Source organism: Scyliorhinus torazame, chromosome 20, assembly GCF_047496885.1.
Source record: "Scyliorhinus torazame isolate Kashiwa2021f chromosome 20, sScyTor2.1, whole genome shotgun sequence".
NCBI classification, from domain to species: Eukaryota; Metazoa; Chordata; class Chondrichthyes; order Carcharhiniformes; family Scyliorhinidae; genus Scyliorhinus; species Scyliorhinus torazame.
The window spans coordinates 32,378,223-32,401,160 of NC_092726.1; the positions used below are offsets into that span (position 1 = coordinate 32,378,223).

Here is a 22,938-nt window from a genome sequence, read left to right on the forward strand (position 1 = left end):
ACTGCATCAGGAATTCAATGTTAAACTACTCCAAAAGTATAATTTCTCTGAGAGCTTTGTACGTTTGGTCTATTTTCAAATCCCTTATCCACCTATCAAAATTAATTTGTTTGAGCCTTTCAAACTCCATGTATGTATGACCAAATTCTTTCTTTAATTTTCTAAACCTTTGTCAGTGAGCTTCGTGCCCGAGTTCATATGCACCTAAGATGGATTTTGTCACCTCCTCATACGTCCCAGATACCTCCTGCGGTAGTGATGCAAACACTTCACTGGCTCTACCTTCCAGCTTTGTTTGAATCAGTAATACCCACATGTCCTGGGGCCATTTTATTTGTTTAGCCACCTTATCAAATTAAATGAAAAAGGCTTCTACCTCCTTCTCGTCAAACCTTGGCAATGCTTGGACATATTAAAAAAAATTCCACCAAGCCTTCAACTTTGACGCTCTTTCTCACTATCCTCATCACTATCATCCAACTGTACGTTTCCCTTTGCGTCTACCAATTTTAACTGACTGTCATGTTTCATGGCTATTTTCTGAAGTTCAAACTCTCTCTCTTTATTTTTTCCCCTGATCTGTATCTCCCTTTCTCTTTCGCTTTGTTCTGCTGGGGCTATTCTTCCTTTTCTACTTTCTTCTCTCACCTTTTCTATTTATTCTCTCTCTCTCATTCATTTCCGTCTCTCTCCCTTTCTTATTCCTCTCTATCTCTTTCTTTCTCCCTTTCTTTTTCCTACAGCAAACTAAAGGCATTTAATCAGTGCCCGACAGTAAATCAAATGTACAGAAACAGTGCCCCAGAATAAATCCAAAGTATTTAAACAGTGCACTGCAGTAAATCAAATATAATTAAATAGCGCACAACAGTCCATCAATTGTATTTAAACAGTGCCCTCGAGTCAATTAAATGCATTTCAACAGTGCCCGACTGTAAATCAAATACATTTAAACAGTGCCCTAAGTTAAATCAAATGCATTTAAACAATGCCCTACAGTAAACCAAACGTTTTTGAACAGTGCTTTATAGTCAATCAAATGCATTTAAATAGTGCCCTGCAGTAAATGAAATGCATTTAAACAGTGACACAGTAAATCAAATGTATTTAAACAGGCGCTGCAATAAATCAAATGCGTTGAAACAGTGCCCTACCGGAAACTAAATGCATTTAAAAAGTGCCATGAAGTAAATCAAATGCATTCAAACAGTGCCCCACAGTGAGCCAAATATATTTAAATCGTGATTTATAGTAAATTAATTGCATTTAAACAGTGCCTGACAGTAAATCAAAAGTAGTTAAATGTGCGCCCTAGAATAAATTAAATGCGTTTACACAGTGTCCGACACGAAATCAAACGCATTGAAACAATGCCCTACAGTAAGTCAAGTGCATTTAAACAGTGCCCGACAGCAAACTAAAGGCATTTAAACAGTGCCCTGCAGTAAATCAAATGCATTTAAACTGCCCGACAGTAAATCAAATGTATTTAAACAGTGCCCCAGAATAAATCCAAAGTATTGAAACAGTGTACTGCAGTAAATCAAATATAATTAAATAGCGCACAACAGTGCATCAAATGCATTTAAACAGTGCCCTCGAGTCAATTAAATGCATTTAAACAGTGCCCTACAGTAAATCAAATACATTTGAACAGTGGCCTAAAATAAATCAATTATATCTAAACGGTGCCAAATGTATTTAAACAGTTCTTTATAGTAAATTAAATGCATTTAAACAGTGCCGACAATAAATCAAATGTATTTAAACAGTGCCCCGACAGTCAATCAAATGTGTTTAAACACTGCGCAAGAGTAAAACAAATACTTTTAAACAGTGCACCACAGTAAATCAAATGCATTTAAACAGTGCCCTACAGTAAATCAATTGCATTTAAACAGTGCCCTACAGTAAATCAAATGCATTTAAACAGTGCCCTACAGTAAATCAAATGCATTTAAACAGTGCCCAACAGTAAATCAAATGCATTTTGTTCCCTACAGTAAACTAATTGCATTTAAAAAGTGCCCGATATTCAAATGCATTTAAACAGTGCCCTCCTGTAAATCAAAAGCATTTAAACAGTGTTTTACGTTAAATCAAATGCATTTAAACAGTGCCCTACAGTAAACCAAATGCATTTAAACAGTGACATAGTAAATCAAATGTTTTTAAACAGGCGCTACAATAAATCAAATGCATTTAAACAGTATCCTACAGTAAATCTAATGCATTTAAACAGTGCCCTACAGTAAATCAAATGCATTTAAACAGTGCCCAGCAGTAAATCAAATGCATTTTGTTCCCACCGGTAAACTAATTGCATTTAAACAGTGCCTGATACTCAAATGCATTTAAACATTGCCCTCCTGTAAATCAAAAGCATTTAAACAGTGTTCTACGTCAAATCAAATGCATTTAAACAGTGCCCTACAGTAAACCAAATGCATTTAAACAGTGACATAGTACATCAGATGTTTTTAAACAGGCGCTACAATAAATCAAATGCATTTTAACAGTATCCTACAGTGAACTAAATGCATTTTAAAAATGCCCTGCAGTGAATCAAATGCATTCAAACAGTGCCCTACAGGATACGAAATGCTTTTAAACAGTTTCTGACAGTTAACTAAATGTATTTAAAGATTGCCCAACACTCAAATTCATATAAGTAGTGCCCTACAGTAAATTAAATGAATTTAAACAGTGCCCTGTTGTCAACCAAATGCGTTTAAATAGTGCGGTGAAGTAAATGAAATGCATTTAAACTGTGCCCTCTAATAAATCAAACGCATTTTAACAGTGCCCATAGTAAATCAATGCATTTAAACAGTGCCATACAGGAAATCAAATGCATTAATACAGTGCCCTACAGTAAACCAAATGCATTCAAACAGTGCCCTATAGTCAATCAAATGTATTTAAACAGTGCCCGACAGTCAAACGGACCTTATTTAAACAGAGCCTTACAGTAACACACCAATTAAAAGTGCCCTACTGTAATCGGACTTAAAATGTGCCCGATAATAAATCATGTTTTTAAACATTAAACATGTTTATGTAAAGCGAATTGCTTTGGAGACCTAAAAAACAACTTTCCCGAGGCCAGTATATGCCCTTCCAAAAACTGAACGGGATCCAGCCAAAATAATACTGTTCCATATTTCTATACAGCATATTAATTTTGCTCCATTTTAATATGCAGCCATATTAAAACGGCTCCATATTAATACTGTTCCATATTAATACTCTTCCACATTAATACTGTTCCATATTAATACTGTTCCATATTCGTGCTGCTTCATTTTAAGACCGTTACAAATGAGTACTGTTCCATATTAATGTCCAGCATATAAACATTGTTCCATATTAATACTCGCTCATATTATAACTTTTCCATATTAGTAGTGTTCCATATTAATACTGTTCTATATGATTACTGTTACATATTAATATCCAGCCATGTTAACGCTGTTCCATATTAGTACTGTTCCATATTAATATCTGGCCATTTTAATATCCGGCTATATCAACACTGTTCCATAGTAATACAGTTCCATATTAACATCCAGCCACATTCCATATTAATAATAATTATCTTTGTCACAAGTAGTCTTACATTAACACAACAACGAAGTTACTGTGAAAAGCCCTTCGTCGCCACATTCTGGCGCCTGTTCGGGTACACAGAGGGAGAATTCAGAATGTCCAATTCACCTAACAAGCACGTCTTTCTGGCCTTGTGGGAGGAAACCGGAGCACCCGCAGGAAATGCACGCAGACACCGGGAGAACATGCAGGCTCCGCAAAGAGAGTGACCCAAGCTAGGAATCAAATTTGGGACCCTGGAGCTGTGAAGATATGGTTCCATATTAATACTGTTCCATATTAGTACTGTACCATATTAATATTCAGCCATATTAATACTATTCCATATTAATACGGTTCCAAGTTAATATGCAGCCATATTAATACTGCTCCATATGAATAATGTTCCATATTAATATCCAGCCACATTAATGCTGTTCCATATCAATATGGTTCCATATTAATATGCAGCCAGATTAATACGTTTTTGCTCAATGCCTGCTACCACGCCCCCCACATGGAGGTTGGACATGGCCCGACTTGCCCAGAATGCTTTGTGCAAGAAAATATCACAGGCCACAGATGACTATATTATTAATAACTAGAATGGGGAAGTCCCGCCCTTCACGCTCTGGGAGGCCACGAAGGCTGTGATCAGGAGTGATATCATGGCCAAGAACGCACGTAGAGACAAGGTAGAGAGGGCGGCGAGGTGACAGTTGTGGACTCCATACTGGAGGTAGACAGGCGATACTCTGAGGGCCCGACCAAAGAACTCCTGGCGGAGAGGAAAAAGCTACAAATGGACTTTGATCTGGTCTCCACGAGGGAAGCATTGCAGCAACTCCGCCAGGTACGGGAGACCCTTTACGAACACGGAGATAAAGCCAGCCACTGCTGGTTCGCCAGCTGAGAAAGCAGGCAGCCACGGGGGTAATAGCTCAGATTAGAAGCAGCAGACCGAATCCAGTGGCAGAGCCAAAAAATGTCTGCGAGGCATTTGAGACCTTCTACCGGGAGCTATTCACCTACAAGCCCTCAGCTTAGGGATGAAACAGTTCATCGATGGACGGGACACGCCAGTTGTGAGACAGGCTGAAAATAGGACTGGAAGCACCAGTAAAACTGGGAGAAGGATAGCGCAGTGGTGAGCCCTCGTTCCTCAAGGTCCCGCCCGCCCCACACATCCCTGTGACGATGGATGTGGCTGTCCTGCAACCCAGTTGTGTGTAGAAGCTGGGATTCGTCTTTCTGGAGCGCAGGAGGTTAGGGGGAATTTAAACAAGTCTTCAACGTCATAAAGATTTTTTTTAAATGATAGAAATGGATAGATCCTCTGCCCCCAATTGCTCGACTGCATAAATCCCACCTTAGTTAGTGTCCCAATCCACCGGACTTTCCACAATACCATATCCAGCAATGCTCAGGAAGAATAATTGTTTTCCTATCCAGCCGACTGTTCTATATTGAAGAAGCTGGTGAACTTTAGAAGGACAATTCTGCCTTCCTATCCACACTGCTGTTCACACATCAGTGCACTACGTCGAGATATACTTTGGACTGACTTTTCTGTGTCATTTTTGGCTCTATTGTTCATAAAAACAGATCAAGCTGAGCTGTACGAGATCTGCGTGTCCCCAGTGCACTCTGCTGAACACATCCAGATATAGTCTGTAGTAATATTTCGCTCTTGCGTTCTAACCTGGTGCTCCAACGGACACATGCACCTGCCCTGCAGCCGAACATGTATGTGTTTCATTTCCCAACCACTGTCCACACCCACTGACCCAAGCTGTACTTCAGAAGCCAATCTGCCTGTGCCATTCGCCTTGGATTGTTTCGAAATCCCACGTCAGGCTCGAATGCAGGTTACGATTCTTTATAGAATCATAGAATCCCTACAGAGCGGAAGGCGGGTCATTCGGCGCAACGCGTCTGCACCAGCCCTTAGAAAGAGCAACCTATTTAAGCCCACACCGCCACCCTATCCACATTCTCGCAACCCAAACTAACCTAAAGGGCAATTTAGCACGGCGAATCCACCTGACTTGCACATATTTGGACTGTGGGAGGAAAACAGAGAACCCAGAGGAAACCGTGTCAGAGAAAGTGCAAACTCCACATGGACAAACATCCGAGGCTGGAATTGAACCTGGGTTGCTGGCGCGCTGAGGCAAGCGTGCAAACTACTGTGACACCGGATTGCAGCCTCCTGGACTCTGCACTGCACAGATTCACCGTGTAGGACAATCTCTGGGGTCTCTGACATCCTCTTTTTTGTTTTACAATGAAATACACAGTTCTTAAAATTTAGAGTAGTCAATTATTTTTCCAATTTATGGTGGCTAATCCACCTACCTCTCACATCTTTGAGTTGTGGGGTGAGACTCACGCAGAACCGGGGAGAATGTGCAAACTCCACGCGGCCAGTGACCCGGGGCCGGGGTCGCAATGTGGACTGGGAACTTCAGGAAATTAGGAGAGCAAAAACGGTACATGAAAGGATACAGGCAGGTAAAATGAACGAACGTCTTAAGTAATTTTACCAGCTCATTACGGGTAAAAGGATAACTCGGGAAATAGCCGGAAAACATGGGCTATTGCTTCTCGGCCTTTTGGTTCAGATCGAGTGTAGTATCTGTTCTTATCAGTTTAATATCTTGTATGTCCCCTTCGGGGGACCGAATATTAAATTGATTTTTGGGACACGGAGATGGTTCAGGGGCTTTCTTGCTCCGCTCCAGGCATCAACCTGGTCTTGCAATGTTTCCAGGAATGGTGCCTTCACCCCGCTTTGGGCACAAATAGTGCAAAAGCAGAAAATGGCGCAAAACCTGGCTTCCCCTCTCATGTCTTGTCCAGTTGTCTCATCCTGACCAATTAAAAAAAATTCAGGCTCCAGAGCATTGCTAGCTTTTCTGCTGGCGGGCGCTTCGCGCACTAATGTCTTGAGCCTATGGGCTCGCGGACTTGCGGCAGCCAGGCTCCGTTTTCAGCTGATATGCCAAACAGATTTCCTGCTGCTTTTTACAGGCCACTCACCCTCACCCTCGGATGCCGACTTGCCTTCTCCTCACTTCAGTTACCACATCCCTTCATCCTGCACAACGGGGAAGTGTGGCGACAGACTGAACGGCATCCTGATTTGGATGTAGGTACACCTTCACGGCGTCTCTTTTCGTTCTCGTGACTCCACGACCAACACGCCAGGGTGGAGCTCAGGGAGACTAGACATTTCCCCCTGTTGGATTCCGCCAGTACTTGCTGCTTGCACGGATTGCCCTTTGTTCGGCAAAGGTGGAGATTTCTTCGACTCCCTCCGTTGGGTGTCACTGGGCCTTCACAGCGTCTCCATTTAATCTGGTGACGACAGGAGGCGGCTTGCCAGACGATGTCTTCCTGTTGTGTTTTACTGGTTCTGCATGCACAGACTCCACCGTGCTCGGCCAAGCTGGAGGTCTCTTGACCAACAGTGACCGTAGACTAAAAGTTCCAAAGCACGGTCGAGCGCAGCAAGGTGCTCCTGAATGTCGGTGGACGAGGAGGACAAGAGCCATAGCCGGAAAATATTGGCTATCGCTTCTCGGCCTTCTGGCTGAGATCAAGTGTAGTCTCATTTGATCGAGGGAAGCTGAGGATCTCGATGACGATCGTGGATTGGAGAACTCGGAGGGATTGAAGTCGTCAAAGAGGAAACGTTTGGAGCCCGGCTGCTATTGGTGGATCTACATACTGGCCTAAACTTCTGGTTTAGGCCTAACGCCGATACAGTTCAGACCCAACGTACGAGCTATGGATGCAGCTGCATCCCGACCACCAGGCTGGGGAGTGCGAAACACTGTCCGAGTCACAGTGAAGAAAACGGAAGGAGAGTCACCTGTGGACAGGAAACATTTCGTGAAGAGGGTGCTGCTCGAGTGTTGAGGGTTTAAAGCAACAGAGATCTTCTGCTTGCAAAACTTCCCCAACAATGTTTGTTTTGATGTCACCTTCAAGAGCGTCGCAGCGTGCATCAAATTCTTGATTGTCTTCAAGGAAAATGGTAACCAGAGTCCCTTGTCGATCCTGACTGCGGATCCTCTGTTTACGCTACCGTCGCAGCGAAATCGGGTTGTTACACTGCACACGTACAACCCCCACGTCCCTGTGTCTGATGTGCCTACGTTCCTCGCCAGGTACGCTGAACTGAAAAGTGACAGCGTGCAAGTGAAAGACACCTTCGGCATCTGGACAAGTGAGCACCAGGTCAAGGTGACTCTATGAACAGACAGCAAATGAACCATCCTGCATCCCCCCTCCAATTTCGCTATTGGAGTAAATCGTGGCTACCTCGACTACGTGGGACAGCCACGAGTATGCCACACCTGTGGCAAAACGGGGCATGTTGCAGCAAACTGCAGTGTGACCTTCTGCAAAAACTGCAGGCAGGAGTGACACATGATTAAGGAATGCAAGGAAGACAAGTACTGCAACCTGTGTGGGGAGGCCGGCCGTCTTTACAGGGCCTGCCCGAAACGCGGGGCGACATACGCTCAAATCATCAGCAGCGGAGTTAAAAAGGCGACCAGAGAGGAGGAGCATACACCCTCCACCGAAAAAGACAGCACGGCTCAGAATGAGGAAAAGCAACAGAAGGGCCCCCAACAAAAAGAGGAGGCCCCAGCACCTCCTGACAACCCAGCCCCAGCCCCATCTGATGAGGAACACTCAATGGAAGAGGAAGAGGATGGGACAAAGAATAAAGAGCCATGGGAAACAGTGAACAGGGACAAACGAAAGCGGAAACAAAAAAACAAACTGAAGAACCCCCCGAGGGGTAGTGGCAAAAAGCGACAACTTTCAGCCGGCGCACTTAGCGCCGACACCTCATCCGATGAGTGAAAACAGGACAAGAATCGGCCTCAAATAAACAGACAAAGCACCAACGTGGAACGGGAGGCACAGACCCTCCAGACCACCGACCGGGAAGAAAACAAGGTCACAGACCAAACCCCGATAGTAACGAGCAGCAACAACCCAGGTGAAGACCGGCCTGCAACCCCAACACCTACTGACTGCCACGACGAACCCCAGGAATACACCCCCCCCCCAATGCATCTGCATCAAAACCACGGGGCCAGTATGGACCAGAACAGCTTCCTCAGCCCTGCACCTGTGCTAAAGTTTGCGAGCACTACCGGCATGCTGGGGAACATTCAACAGCTGGAACAGCCAACTGTATAGACTCTGGACTCTTGAGACTGGTAAATCTACCTTTTTATAATGGGTTTAAAAATTGCATCCATAAATGTGCGAAGCATCAAAGATACTTCGCGGTCTGTAGCCACACTCAACTATTTGGCAAATGCAAAAGCTGACCTACTGTTCCTGCAGGAGTGCGGAATTCCGCACCTCAACAACTACAGGCGCTGGTCGAGCTGGTGGTCCCACGGACCATCCATCTGGTCAGGAGGAAACGACTGCCGCTCCTCCGGCCTGGGTATTCTGCTGCGGGGAGGCAACTTCACCATCTCTGACGTTAAGGAGGTGGTGGGCGGGCGCCTCCTCGTAGCAGACGTGAAATACAAAAACACCCCTCTCAGACTTATTAATGTGTACGCCCCGGCCGTAAAAAGTGAGCGGCTGACAGTCCTTCAGCAACTCCCACTGCTGTTGGCCACCTCCAAGCCGGTCATCCTGGGTGGTGACTTCAACTGCATCATCGATGCGGCTGGACGATCCAGCAAAGCCGACAGCAAACTAGACGCTACGTCCAGACTCCTGATGGAAACGGTAAAAGACGCCAAGCTGCTCGACGTCTGCAGCAACCCTGCAGACGGCGCGCAGCGTAGATACACATGGTCATGGCCAGACGGGTCCGTCCGCTCCAGGATAGACTTCTTTTTTGTGTCCCGAGCTTTCACGGTCAGGTCCACCGACGTAACGCCGGTGTTCTTCTCTGACCACTGCCTCCTACTGGCCGACTGCCACCTGCAGGAAGACCAGGGGGTAGGCAGGGGGACATGGAAGCTAAATGTAAAACTGCTGACCCCTGAGAACATCGAGGAACTCAGGAGGGATTACAAAGGTTGGAGAACCGTGAAACCCCTCTTTGAGGCCCCACATCTCTGGTGGGAAGCAATCAAGGGGAATATCAAGAGGTTTTTCATCCTCAAGGGCGTTCAAACGGTGAGAGAGAGACGAGGGGTCATGTCCAGGATCCAGAAAAGTATGCAAAATTTGCTCCAGCTGCAGTCGATGGGGGTGGATGTCAAGGAGGATTTCCAAGAGGTGAAGAGCCAGCAAGCCTCGCTCTACACCTCGGAGGCCTCCAAGGTTATCTTCCGTTCCAGAGTCCGCTCTGTGGAGCAGGACGAAAAGTGCTCACGCTTCTTCTTCCAAAAGGTGCACAGAGAGACCTCTGTGATCAGCAGCCTGAAGGAAGAAGATGGCTCTGAAAAGTCATCGCAGTCTGACATCCTGAGGATCAGCCAATCCTTTTATGCCGGACTGTATGACCTGAAGCCAACAGATAGCACTGTTTCCCAGACCTTCCTATCGACTATCACGGAGGTCAGAGGCGACAGCGAGCTGGAAAACCTGGACAAACCACTAACTCTGGACGAGCTGACAAAGGCCGCCAAGTCCTTCGAGACGAGTAAAACTCCCGGAAGCGACGGCTTACCGGTTGAGTTGTATTCGGCTCTGTGGGACTGGATGGGCCCAGACCTGCTGGAAGTGTACGAGAGTATGCTTCTGGAAGGCAGCATGTCAGAGTCCATGAGGAAAGGCATCATCACCCTCATCTACAAGCAGAAGGGGGAAAGGGAAGAAATTCGAAATTGGCGACCCATTTCACTGTTGAATGTGGACTACAAAATTCTAGCAAAGGTCATCGCCAATCGGGTCAGGTCTGCTCTGGAGTCGGTGATCCACCGTGACCAGACCTGTGCTGTACCCGGCAGGAAGATCTCTGATAGCCTCGCGCTACTCAGGGATACGATCGCCTACGTGCAGGACAGGGGGGTGGACACTTGCCTCATCAGCCTTGACCAGGAGAAGGCTTTTGACAGAATATCGCACACCTACATGATGGATGTGCTCTCCAAAATGGGGTTTGGGGAGGGAATTCGCAATTGAATCAAACTGCTCTACACAAACATCTATAGCGCAGTCTCAATCAATGGGTGGGAATCAGAAAAGTTCCAGATCAGATCTGGAGTCAGGCAGGGCTGCCCTCTCTCCTCTGCCCTTTTTGTGTGCTGCATAGAACCTTTTGCCGAGTCCATCAGGAGGGATCCGGGTATAAGAGGAGTGACGATCCCAGGCAGTGGAGGCATGCAAGTCAAGGCCTCCCTGTACATGGACGATGTTGCCGTCTTCTGCTCGGATCCTGCGTCTGTACGCAGGCTCTTGACCACCTGCGACCAGTTTGAACTGGCCTCTGGAGCCAAGGTAAACCGGGGCAAGAGCGAGGCCATGTTCTTTGGGAACTGGGCCGACCGGTCCTTTGTCCCCTTCACTGTCAGGTCAGATTACCTGAAGGTGCTGGGGATATGGTTCGGAGCTGCTGGGGCGTGCACCAAAAACTGGGAGGAACGCATAGGAAAGGTAAGACAGAAACTGGGCTGGTGGGAGCAACGCTCCCTCTCCATTGCGGGCAAAACCCTGGTCATCAGGTGTGAGGTACTCTCGGTGCTACTGTACGTGGCGCAGGTCTGGCCCATAACCCGACCCTACGCCACAGCAGTCACCCAGGCCATCTTCAAATTTATCTGGCGATCCAAGATGGACCGTGTCCGAAGGGACACCATGTACAAACCTCTGGAGAAGGGTGGGCGGAACGTACCCAACGCCTCCCTCATCCTGTTGGCCACCTTTGTGTCCAGCTGCATCAAGCTGAGCGTGGACCCCCAGTACGCAAACACCAAGTGTCACTACATACTGAGGTTCTACCTGTCCCCGGTGTTGCGAAGGATGGGCCTGGCCTCATTGCCGCGGAACGCTCCAAGTAGTTGGACCGTACCGTACCACCTGTCCTTTGTGGAAAAGTTTTTGAAGGAAAACACCTTTGACCACAAGGCAATGAAGCAGTGGTCAGCACGTAATGTCCTCGAGGCCCTCAGGGAAAAAGAGACCGTGGAGGACGTTGGATGGTTCCCTGAGCAGACTGCCAGAGTCATCTGGCAGAACGCCTCATCACCAGAACTTTCAAACAAGCACCAAGACCTAGCTTGGCTGGTGGTGAGAAGGGCCCTCCCTGTCAGATTCTTCATGCACACCCGAAGGCTCTGTGCCAATGCACGCTGCCCTCGGAGTGGCTGTGGGGGAAATGAGACGGTCACACACCTCCTTGTGGAATGTGCCTTTGCAAAGAAGGTCTGGAGAGAGATGCAGTGGTATTTGTCAAGGTTTATCCCAAACAGATCTGTGACACAGGACTCTGTGCTCTACGGACTGTTTCCAGCGACACACACCGAGACAAATATCAACTGCTGCTGGAAGGTCATCAACTCGGTAAAAGACGCTCTTTGGTCTGCCCGAAACTTGCTGATCTTCCAGTGCAAAGAATTGTCCTCGACCGAGTGTTGCAGACTGGCACATTCCAAGGTCCAGGACTACGTGCTGAGGGACGCACTCAAGCTTGGGGCAGCTGCCGCCAAGGCGCAATGGGGAAAGACCACTGTGTAAAGTCTTTCCAGCAAATGTACACCGAGGGGCCGGTAACAGTGTAAAGCCCCTCGGTCGGGGCAACCAACACTCCAATGTATAAAACCAACATGCCACTGTAAATGTTTAAGAAGGAATTGTAATGTAAAGAGTGATATGTGTACGACAATATCAAAAGTGAATGAAAGAAAGTCAAGGCAGCATGTAACCCTGCCGGAAATGTACAGTCAAGACAATTTGAAATGTTTCTGTAATGCTCATGATAAATTTTTATGAATAAAGTATATTTTTTGAAAAAAAAAAAAAAAAATCTGTTCTTATCAGTTTAATATCTGATATGTCCTCAATCTGGGGACCGAATGTTAAATTGATTTTTAGGACTCGGAGATGGTTCAGGGGTTTGCTCCATCCGCTCCACGCATCAACCTGGTCTTGCCGTGCTTCCAGGAATGGTGCCCTCTCCCCGCTTTGGGGCGCTAAAAGCATAAAATGCCGCAAAACGTGGCTTCCGTTTTTCTCTCTTGTCCAGTTGTCTCATCCTGACCAATTTAAGGCCTTTCAGGCTCCAAAGCATTGCTAGCTTTTCTGCTGGCGGGAGCTTCGTGCACGAATGTTGCGAGCCGATGGACTCGCGGACTTGCGGCAGCCAGGCTCCGTTTTCAGCTGATATGCCACACAGATTTCCTGCTGCTTTTTACAGGCCACTCACCCTCACCCTCGGATGCCGACTTGCCTTCTCCTCACTTCAGTTACCACATCCCTTCATCCTGCACAACGGGATACTGTTGCGACAGACTGAACGGCATCCTGTTTGGATGTAGGTATACCTTCACGGCGTCTCTTTTAGTTCTCCTGACTCCACGACCAACACGCCAGGGTGGAGCTCAGGGAGACTAGAAATTGCCCTCTGTTGGATTCCGCCAGTACTTGCTGCTTGCACGGATTGCCCTTTGTTCGGCAAAGGTGGAGATTACTTCGACTCCCGCCGTTGGGTGTCACTGGGCCTTCACAGCGTCTCCATTTCATCTGGTGACGACAGGGGACGGCTTGCCAGACGATGTCTTCGTGTTGTGTTTACTGGTTCTGCATGCACAGACTCCACCGTGCTCGGCCAAGCTGGATGTCTCTTGACCAACAGTGAGCGTAGACTAAAAGTTCCAAAGCACAGTCGAGCGCAGCAAGGTGCACCTGAATGTCGGTGGACGAGGAGGACAAGAGCCATTGCCGGAAAATATGGGCTATCGCTTCTCGGCTTTTTGGCTCAGATCAAGTGTAGTATCTGTTCTTATCAGTTTAATATCTGATATGTCCTCAATCTGGTGACCAAATATTAAATTGATTTTTAGGACTCGGAGATGGTTCAGGGGCTTGCTCCTTCTGCTCCACGCATCAACCTGGTCTTGCAGTGCTTCCAGGAATGGTGCCCTATTCCAGCTTTCGGGCGCAAAATGTATAAAAGCAAAAAATGCCGCAAAACCTGGCTTCCCCTTTTCTCTCTTGTCCAGTTGTCTCATCCTGACCAATTTAAGGCCTTTCAGGCTCCAAAGCATTGCTAGCTTTTCTGCTGGCGGGAGCTTCGTGCACGAATGTTGCGAGCCGATGGACTCGCGGACTTGTGGCAGCCAGGCTCCGTTTTCAGCTGATATGCCACACAGATTTCCTGCTGCTTTTTACAGGCCACTCACCTTCACACTCGGATGCCGACTTGCCTTCTCCTCACTTCAGTTACCACATCCCTTCATCCTGCACAACGGGGAAGTGTGGCGACAGACTGAACGGCATTCTCTTTGGATGTAGGTATACCTTCACGGCGTCTCTTTTCGTTCTCCTGACTCCACGACCAACACGCTAGGGTGGAGCTCAGGGAGACTAGACATTGCCCCCTGTTGGATACCGCCAGTACTTGCTGCTTGCACGGATTGTCCTTTTTTCGGCAAAGGTGGAGATTTCTTCCACTCCCTCCGTTGGGTGTCACTGGCCTTCACAGCGTCTCCATTTCATCTGGTGACGACAGGGGACGGCTTGCCAGACGATGTCTTCCTGTTGTGTTTTACTGGTTCTGCATGCACAGACTCCACCGTGCTCGGCCAAGCTGGAGGTTTCTTGACCAACAGTGAGCGTAGACTAAAAGTTCCAAAGCACAGTCGAGCGCAGCAAGGTGCACCTGAATGTCGGTGGATGAGGAGGACAAGAGCCATTGCCGGAAAAAATGGGCTATCGCCTCTCGGCCTTTTGGCTCAGATCAAGTGTAGTATCTGTTCTTATCAGTTTAATATCTGATATGTCCTCAATATGGAGACCGAATATTAAATAGATTTTTAGAACTCGGAGATGGTTCAGGGGCTTGCTCCTTCCGCTCCACGCATCAACCTGGGCTTGCAGTGCTTCCAGGAATGGTGCCTTCACCCCGCTTTGGGGCGGAAATGTATAAAAGCAGAAAATGCCGCAAAACCTGCCTACCCCTTTTCTCTGTTGTCCAGTTGCCTCATCTTGACCAATTTAAGGCATTTCAAGCTCCAAAGCATTGCTAGCTTTTTTGCTGGCGGGAGCTTCGTGCACTAATGTTGCGAGTCGATGGACTCGAGGACTTTCGGCAGCCAGGCTCCGTTTTCAGCTGATATGCCGCACAGATTTCCTGCTGCTTTTTACAGGCCACTCACCCTCACCCTCGGATGCCGACTTGCCTTCTCCTCACTTCAGTTACCACATCCCTTCATCCTGCACAACGGGATACTGTTGCGACAGACTGAACGGCATCCTGTTTGGATGTAGGTATACCTTCACGGCGTCTCTTTTCGTTCTCCTGACTCCACGACCAACACGCCAGGGTGGAGCTCAGGGAGACTAGACATTGCCCTCTGTTGGATTCCGCCAGTACTTGCTGTTTGCACGGATTGCCCTTTGTTCGGCAAAGGTGGAGATGACTTCGACTCCCTCTGTTGGGTGTCACTGGGCCTTCACAGCGTCTCCATTTCATCTGGTGACGACAGGGGACGGCTTGCCAGACGATGTCTTCCTGTTGTGTTTTACTGGTTCTGCATGCTCAGACTCCACCGTGCTCGGCCAAGCTGGAGGTTTCTTGACCAACAGTGAGCGTAGACTAAAAGTTCCAAAGCACAGTCGAGCGCAGCAAGGTGCACCTGAATGTCGGTGGACGAGGAGGACAAGAGCCATTGCCGGAAAATATGGGCTATCGCTTCTCGGCCTTTTGGCTCAGATCAAGTGTAGTATCTGTTCTTATCAGTTTAATATCTGATATGTCCTCAATCTGGGGACCGAATATTAAATTGATTTTTAGGACTCGGATATGGTTCAGGGGCTTGCTCCTTCCGCTCCACGCATCAACCTGGTCTTGCAGTGCTTCCAGGAATGGTGCCCTCTCCCCGCTTTGGGGTGCAAAACGTATAAAAGCAGAAAATGCCGCAAAACCTGGCTTCCCCTTTTCTCTCTTGTCCAGTTGTCTCATCCTGACCAATTTAAGGCCTTTCAGGCTCCAAAGCATTGCTAGCTTTTCTGCTGGCGGGAGCTTCGTGCACGAATGTTGCGAGCCGATGGACTCGCGGACTTGCGGCAGCCAGGCTCCGTTTTCAGCTGATATGCCACACAGATTTCCTGCTGCTTTTTACAGGCCACTCACCTTCACACTCGGATGCCGACTTGCCTACTCCTCACTTCAGTTACCACATCCCTTCATCCTGCACAACGGGGAAGTGTGGCGACAGACTGAACGGCATCCTGTTTGGATGTAGGTATACCTTCACGGCGTCTCTTTTAGTTCTCCTGACTCCACGACCAACACGCCAGGGTGGAGCTCAGGGAGACGAGACATTGCCCTCTGTTGGATTCCGCCAGTAGTTGCTGTTTGCACGGATTGCCCTTTGTTCGGCAAAGGTGGAGATGACTTCGACTCCCTCTGTTGAGTGTCACTGGGCCTTCACAGCGTCTCCATTTGATCTGGTGACGACAGAGGACGGCTTGCCAGATGATGTCTTCGTGTTGTGTTTTACTGGTTCTGCATGCACAGACTCCACCGTGCTCGGCCAAGCTGGAGGTTTCTTGACCAACAGTGAGCGTAGACTAAAAGTTCCAACGCACAGTCGAGCGCAGCAAGGTGCACCTGAATGTCGGTGGAAGAGGAGGACAAGAGCCATTGCCGGAAAATATGGGCTATCGCTTCTCGGCCTTTTGGCTAAGATCAAGTGTAGTCTCATTTGATCGAGGGAAGCTGAGGATTTCGATGACGATCGTGGACTGGAGAACTCGGAGGGATTGAAGTCGCCAAAGAAGAAACGTTTGGAGCTTGGCTGCTATTGGTGGATCTACATGCTGGCCTAAACCTCGGGTTTAGGCCTAACGCCGATACAGTTTCACACCCAACGTACGAGCTATGGATGCAGCTGCATCCCGACCACCAGGCTGGGGCGTGCGAAACACTGTCCGAGTCACAGTGAAGAAAACGGATGGAGAGTCACCTTTGGACCGGAAACACTTCGTGAAGAAGGTGCTGCTCGAGTGCTGTGGGTTTAAAGCAACAGAGATCTTCTACTTGCAAAACTTCCCCAAGAATGGTTTCTTTGATGTCACCTTCAAGAGCGTCGCAGCGTGCATCAAATTCTTGAACGTCTTCAAGGAAAAAGGTAACCAGAGTCCCTTGTCGATCCTGACTGCGGAACCTCTGTTTACGCTACCGGCACAGCGAAATCGGGTTGTTACACTGCACACGTACAACCCCCACGTCCCTGTATCTGATGTGCTCACGTTCCTCGCCAGGTACGCTGAGCTGAAAAGTGACAGCGTGCAAGTGAAAGACACCTTCGGCATCTGGACAAGTGAGCACCAGGTCAAGGTGACCCTAAGAACGGACAGCAACGGAGCCATCCTGCATCCCCCCTCCAATTTCGCTATTGGAGTAAATCGTGGCTACCTCTACTACGTGGGACAGCCACGAGTATGCCACACCTGTGGCAAAACGGGGCATGTTGCCGCAAACTGCAGTGTGACCTTCTGCAAGAACTGCAGGCAGGAGGGACACATGACTAAGGACTGCAAGGAAGACAAGTGCTGCAACCTGTGTGGGGAGGCCGGCCATCTTTACAGGGCCTGCCCGAAACGCGGGGCGACATACGCTGAAATCATCAGCAGCGGAGTTAAAAAGGCGACCAGAGAGGAGGTGCATACACCCTCCACCGAAAAAGACACCACGGTTCAGATTGAGGAAAAGCAACAGAAGGGCCCCGAACAAAAAGAGGAGGCCCCAGCACCTCCTGACAACCCAGCCCCAGCCCCATCTGATGAGGAACACTCAATGGAAGAGGAAGAGGATGGGACAAAGAATAAAGAGCCCTGGGAAACCGTGAACAGGGACAAACGTAAGAGAAAACAAAAAAACAAACTAAAGAACCCCCTGAGGGGTAGTGGCAAAAAGCGACACCTCTCAGCCGGCGCACTTAGTGCCGACACCTCATCCGATGAGGGAAAACAGGACAAGAATCGGCCTCAGATAAAGAGGCAAAGCACCAACGTGGAACGGAAGGCACAGACCCCCCAGACCACCGACCGGGAAGGAAACAAGGTCACAGACCAACCCCCGATAGCAACGAGCAGCAACAACCCAGGTGAAGACCGGCCTGCAACCCCAACACCTACTGACTGCCACGACGAACCCCAGGGCTACACCACCCCCCCCCAACGCATCTGCATCAAAATCACGGGGCCAGTACGGACTAGAACAGCTTTCTCAGCCCTGCAACTGTGCTAAAGTTTGCGAGCACCACCGGCATGCTGGGGAACATCGAACAGCTGGAACAGCCAACTGTATAGACTCTGGACTCTTGAGACTGGTAAATCTATCTTTTTTATAATGGGTTTAAAAATTGCATCCATAAATGTGCGAAGCATCAAAGATACTTCGCGGTGTGTAGCCACACTCAACTATTTGGCAAATGTAAAAGCTGACCTACTGTTCCTGCAGGAGTGCGGAATTCCGCACCTCAGCAACTACAGGCGCTGGTCGAGCTGGTGGTCCCACGGGCCATCCATCTGGTCAGGAGGAAACGACTGCCGCTCCTCCGGCCTGGGTATTCTGCTGCGGGGAGGCAACTTCACCATCTCCGACGTTAAGGAGGTGGTGGGCGGGCGCCTCCTCGTAGCAGACGTGAAATACAAAAACACCCCTCTCAGACTTATTAATGTGTACGCCCCGGCCGTAAAAAGTGAGCGGCTGGCAGTTCTTCAGCAACTCCCACTGCTGTTGGCCACCTCCAAGCCGGTCATCCTGGGTGGTGACTTCAACTGCATCATCGATGAGGCTGGACGATCCAGCAAAGCCGACAGCAAACTAGACGCTACGTCCAGACTCCTGATGGAAACGGTAAAAGACGCCAAGCTGCTCGACGTCTGCAGCAACCCTGCAGACGGCGCGCAGCGTAGATACACATGGTCACGACCAGACGGGTCCGTCCGCTCCAGGATATACTTCTTTTTTGTGTCCCGAGCTTTCACGGTCAGGTCCACCGACGTAACGCCGGTGTTCTTCTCTGACCACTGCCTCCTACTGGCCGACTGCCACCTGCAGGAAGACCAGGGGGTAGGCAGGGGGACGTGGAAGCTAAATGTAAAACTGCTGACCCCTGAGAACATCGAGGAACTCAGGAGGGATTACAAAGGTTGGAGAACCGTGAAACCCCTCTTTGAGGCCCCACATCTCTGGTGGGAAGCAATCAAGGGGAATATCAAGAGGTTTTTCATCCTCAAGGGCGTTCAAAAGGTGAGAGAGAGACGAGGGGTCATGTCCAGGCTCCAGAAAAGTATGCAAAATTTGCTCCAGCTGCAGTCGATGGGGGTGGATGTCAAGGAGGATCTCCAAGAGGTGAAGAGCCAGCAAGCCTCGCTCTACACCTCGGAGGCCTCCAAGGTTATCTTCCGTTCCAGAGTCCGCTCCGTGGAGCAGGACGAAAAGTGCTCACGCTTCTTCTTCCAAAAGGTGCACAGAGACACCTCTGTGATCAGCAGCCTGAAGGAAGAAGATGGCTCTGAAAAGTCATCGCAGTCTGACATCCTGAGGATCAGCCAATCCTTTTATGCCGGACTATATGACCTGAAGCCAACAGATAGCACTGTTTCCCAGACCTTCCTGTCGACTATCACGGAGGTCATAGGCGACAGCGAGCTGGAAAACCTGGACAAACCACTAACTCTGGACGAGCTGACAAAGGCCGCCAAGTCCTTCGAGACGAGTAAAACTCCCGGAAGCGGCGGCTTACCGGTTGAGTTGTATTCGGCTCTGTGGGACTGGATGGGCCCAGACCTGCTGGAAGTGTACGAGAGTATGCTTCTGGAAGGCAGCATGTCAGAGTCCATGAGGAAAGGCATCATCACCCTCATCTACAAACAGAAGGGGGAAAGGGAAGAAATTCGAAATTGGCGACCCATTTCACTGTTGAATGTGGACTACAAAATTCTAGCAAAGGTCATCGCCAATCGGGTCAGGTCTGCTCTGGAGTCGGTGATCCACCCTGACCATACCTGTGCTGTACCCGGCAGGAAGATCTCTGATAGCCTCGCGCTACTCAGGGATACGATCGCCTACGTGCAGGACAGGGGGGTGGACACTTGCCTCATCAGCCTTGACCAGGAGAAGGCTTTTGACAGAATATCGCACACCTACATGATGGATGTGCTCTCCAAAATGGGGTTTGGGGAGGGATTTCGCAATTGGATCAAACTGCTCTACACAAACATCTATAGCGCAGTCTCAATCAATGGGTGGGAATCAGAAAAGTTCCAGATCAGATCTGGAGTCAGGCAGGGCTGCCCTCTCTCCTCTGCCCTTTTTGTGTGCTGCATAGAACCTTTTGCCGAGTCCATCAGGAGGGATCCGGGTATAAGAGGAGTGACGATCCCAGGCAGTGGAGGCATGCAAGTCAAGGCCTCCCTGTACATGGACGACGTTGCCGTCTTCTGCTCGGATACTGCGTCTGTACGCAGGCTCTTGACCACCTGCGACCAGTTTGAACTGGCCTCTGGAGCCAAGGTAAACCGGGGCAAGAGCGAGGCCATGTTCTTTGGGAACTGGGCCGACCGGTCCTTTGTCCCCTTCACTGTCAGGTCAGATTACCTGAAGGTGCTGGGGATATGGTTCGGAGCTGCTGGGGCGTGCACCAAAAACTGGGAGGAGCGCATAGGAAAGGTAAGACAGAAACTGGGCTGGTGGGAGCAACGCTCCCTCTCCATTGCGGGCAAAACCCTGGTCATCAGGTGTGAGGTACTCTCGGTGCTACTGTACGTGGCGCAGGTCTGGCCCATAACCCGAGCCTACGCCACAGCAGTCACCCGGGCCATCTTCAAATTTATCTGGCGATCCAAGATGGACCGTGTCCAAAGGGACACCATGTACAAACCTCTGGAGAAGGGAGGGCGGAACGTACCCAACGCGTCCCTCATCCTGTTGGCCACCTTTGTGTCCAGCTGCATCAAGCTGAGCGTGGACCCCCAGTACGCAAACACCAAGTGTCACTACATACTGAGGTTCTACCTGTCCCCGGTGTTGCGAAGGATGGGCCTGGCCTCATTGCCGCGGAACGCTCCAAGTAGTTGGACCGTACCGTACCACCTGTCCTTTGTGGAAAAGTTTTTGAAGGAAAACACCTTTGACCACAAGGCAATGAAGCAGTGGTCAGCACGTAATGTCCTCGAGGCCCTCAGGGAAAAAGAGACCGTGGAGGACGTTGGATGGTTCCCTGAGCAGACTGCCAGAGTCATCTGGCAGAACGCCTCATCACCAGAACTTTCAAACAAGCACCAAGACCTAGCTTGGCTGGTGGTGAGAAGGGCCCTCCCTGTCAGATTCTTCATGCACACCCGAAGGCTCTGCACCAATGCACGCTGCCCTCGGAGTGGCTGTGGGGGAAATGAGACGGTCACACACCTCCTTGTGGAATGTGCCTTTGCAAAGAAGGTCTGGAGAGAGATGCAGTGGTATTTGTCAAGGTTTATCCCAAACAGATCTGTGACACAGGACTCTGTGCTCTACGGACTGTTTCCAGGGACACACACCGAGACAAATATCAACTGCTGCTGGAAGGTCATCAACTCGGTAAAAGACGCTCTTTGGTCTGCCCAAAACTTGCTGATCTTCCAGTGCAAAGAATTGTCCTCGACCGAGTGTTGCAGACTGGCACATTCCAAGGTCCAGGACTACGTGCTGAGGGACGCACTCAAGCTTGGGGCAGCTGCCGCCAAGGCGCAATGGGGAAAGACCACTGTGTAAAGTCTTTCCAGCAAATGTACACCGAGGGGCCGGTAACAGTGTAAAGCCCCTCGGTCGGGGCAACCAACACTCCAATGTATAAAACCAACATGCCACTGTAAATATTTAAGAAGGAATTGTAATGTAAAGAGTGATATGTGTACGACAATATCAAAAGTGAATGAAAGAAAGTCAAGGCAACATGTAACCCTGCCGGAAATGTACAGTCAAGACAATTTGAAATGTTTCTGTAATGCTCATGATAAATTTTTATGAATAAAGTATATTTTTTTTTGAAAAAAAAAAATTTTAAAAAATCTGTTCTTATCAGTTTAATATCTGATATGTCCTCAATCTGGGGACAGAATATTAAATTGATTTTTAGGACTCGGAGATGGTTCAGGGGCTTGCTCCTTCCGCTCCACGCATCAACCTGGTCTTGCAGTGCTTCCAGGAATGGTGCCCTCTCCCCGCTTTGGGGCGCTAAAAGCATAAAATGCCGCAAAACGTGGCTTCCGTTTTTCTCTCTTGTCCAGTTGTCTCATCCTGACCAATTTAAGGCCTTTCAGGCTCCAGAGCATTGCTAGCTTTTCTGCTGGCGGGAGCTTCGTGCACGAATGTTGCGAGCCGATGGACTCGCGGACTTGCGGCAGCCAGGCTCCGTTTTCAGCTGATATGCCACACAGATTTCCTGCTGCTTTTTACAGGCCACACACCTTCACACTCGGATGCCGACTTGCCTTCTCCTCACTTCAGTTACCACATCCCTTCATCCTGCACAACGGGGAAGTGTGGCGACAGACTGAACGGCATCCTGTTTGGATGTAGGTACACCTTCACGGCATCTCTTTTCGTTCTCCTGACTCCACGACCAACACGCCAGGGTGGAGCTCAGGGAGACTAGACATTGCCCTCTGTTGGATTCCGCCAGTACTTGCTGCTTGCACGGATTGCCCTTTGTTCGGCAAAGGTGGAGATGACTTCGACTCCCTCTGTTGGGTGTCACTGGGCCTTCACAGCGTCTCCATTTCATCTGGTGACGACAGGGGACGGCTTGCCAGATGATGTCTTCCTGTTGTGTTTTACTGGTTCTGCATGCACAGACTCCACCGTGCTCGGCCAAGCTGGAGGTTTCTTGACCAACAGTGAGCGTAGACTAAAAGTTCCAAAGCACAGTCGAGCGCAGCAAGGTGCACCTGAATGTCGGTGGAAGAGGAGGACAAGAGCCATTGCCGGAAAATATGGGCTATCGCTTCTCGGCCTTTTGGCTAAGATCAAGTGTAGCCTCTTTTGATCGAGGGAAGCTGAGGATTTCGATGTCGATTGTGGATTGGAGAACTCGGAGGGATTGACGTCGTCAAAGAGGAAACGTTTGGAGCTTGGCTGCTATTGGTGGATCTACATGCTGGCCTAAACCTCGGGTTTAGGCCTAACGCTGATACAGTTTCACACCC

The 22,938-nt window shown here is 49.1% G+C and overlaps 5 non-coding genes and 1 pseudogene across 5 annotated transcripts; all 6 read left to right on the top strand.

The window, feature by feature from the left end:
* Positions 1–6,187: 6,187 nt before the first annotated feature.
* LOC140397095 (U2 spliceosomal RNA) lies at positions 6,188–6,377 on the top strand. The gene has a single exon (XR_011936692.1). It is a non-coding gene; the product is annotated as a U2 spliceosomal RNA (small nuclear RNA).
* Positions 6,378–12,520: 6,143 nt separating this feature from the next.
* On the top strand, positions 12,521–12,700 carry LOC140397302 (U2 spliceosomal RNA; annotated as a pseudogene).
* Positions 12,701–13,477: 777 nt separating this feature from the next.
* Positions 13,478–13,668, top strand: LOC140397516 (U2 spliceosomal RNA). The gene has a single exon (XR_011936951.1). It is a non-coding gene; the product is annotated as a U2 spliceosomal RNA (small nuclear RNA).
* A 785-nt stretch (positions 13,669–14,453) lies between these two features.
* LOC140397603 (U2 spliceosomal RNA) lies at positions 14,454–14,644 on the top strand. Its single transcript, XR_011937036.1, has one exon. It is a non-coding gene; the product is annotated as a U2 spliceosomal RNA (small nuclear RNA).
* A 785-nt stretch (positions 14,645–15,429) lies between these two features.
* On the top strand, positions 15,430–15,620 carry LOC140397459 (U2 spliceosomal RNA). The gene has a single exon (XR_011936896.1). It is a non-coding gene; the product is annotated as a U2 spliceosomal RNA (small nuclear RNA).
* A 6,147-nt stretch (positions 15,621–21,767) lies between these two features.
* On the top strand, positions 21,768–21,954 carry LOC140397114 (U2 spliceosomal RNA). Its single transcript, XR_011936711.1, has one exon. It is a non-coding gene; the product is annotated as a U2 spliceosomal RNA (small nuclear RNA).
* The last annotated feature ends 984 nt before the right edge of the window (positions 21,955–22,938 follow it).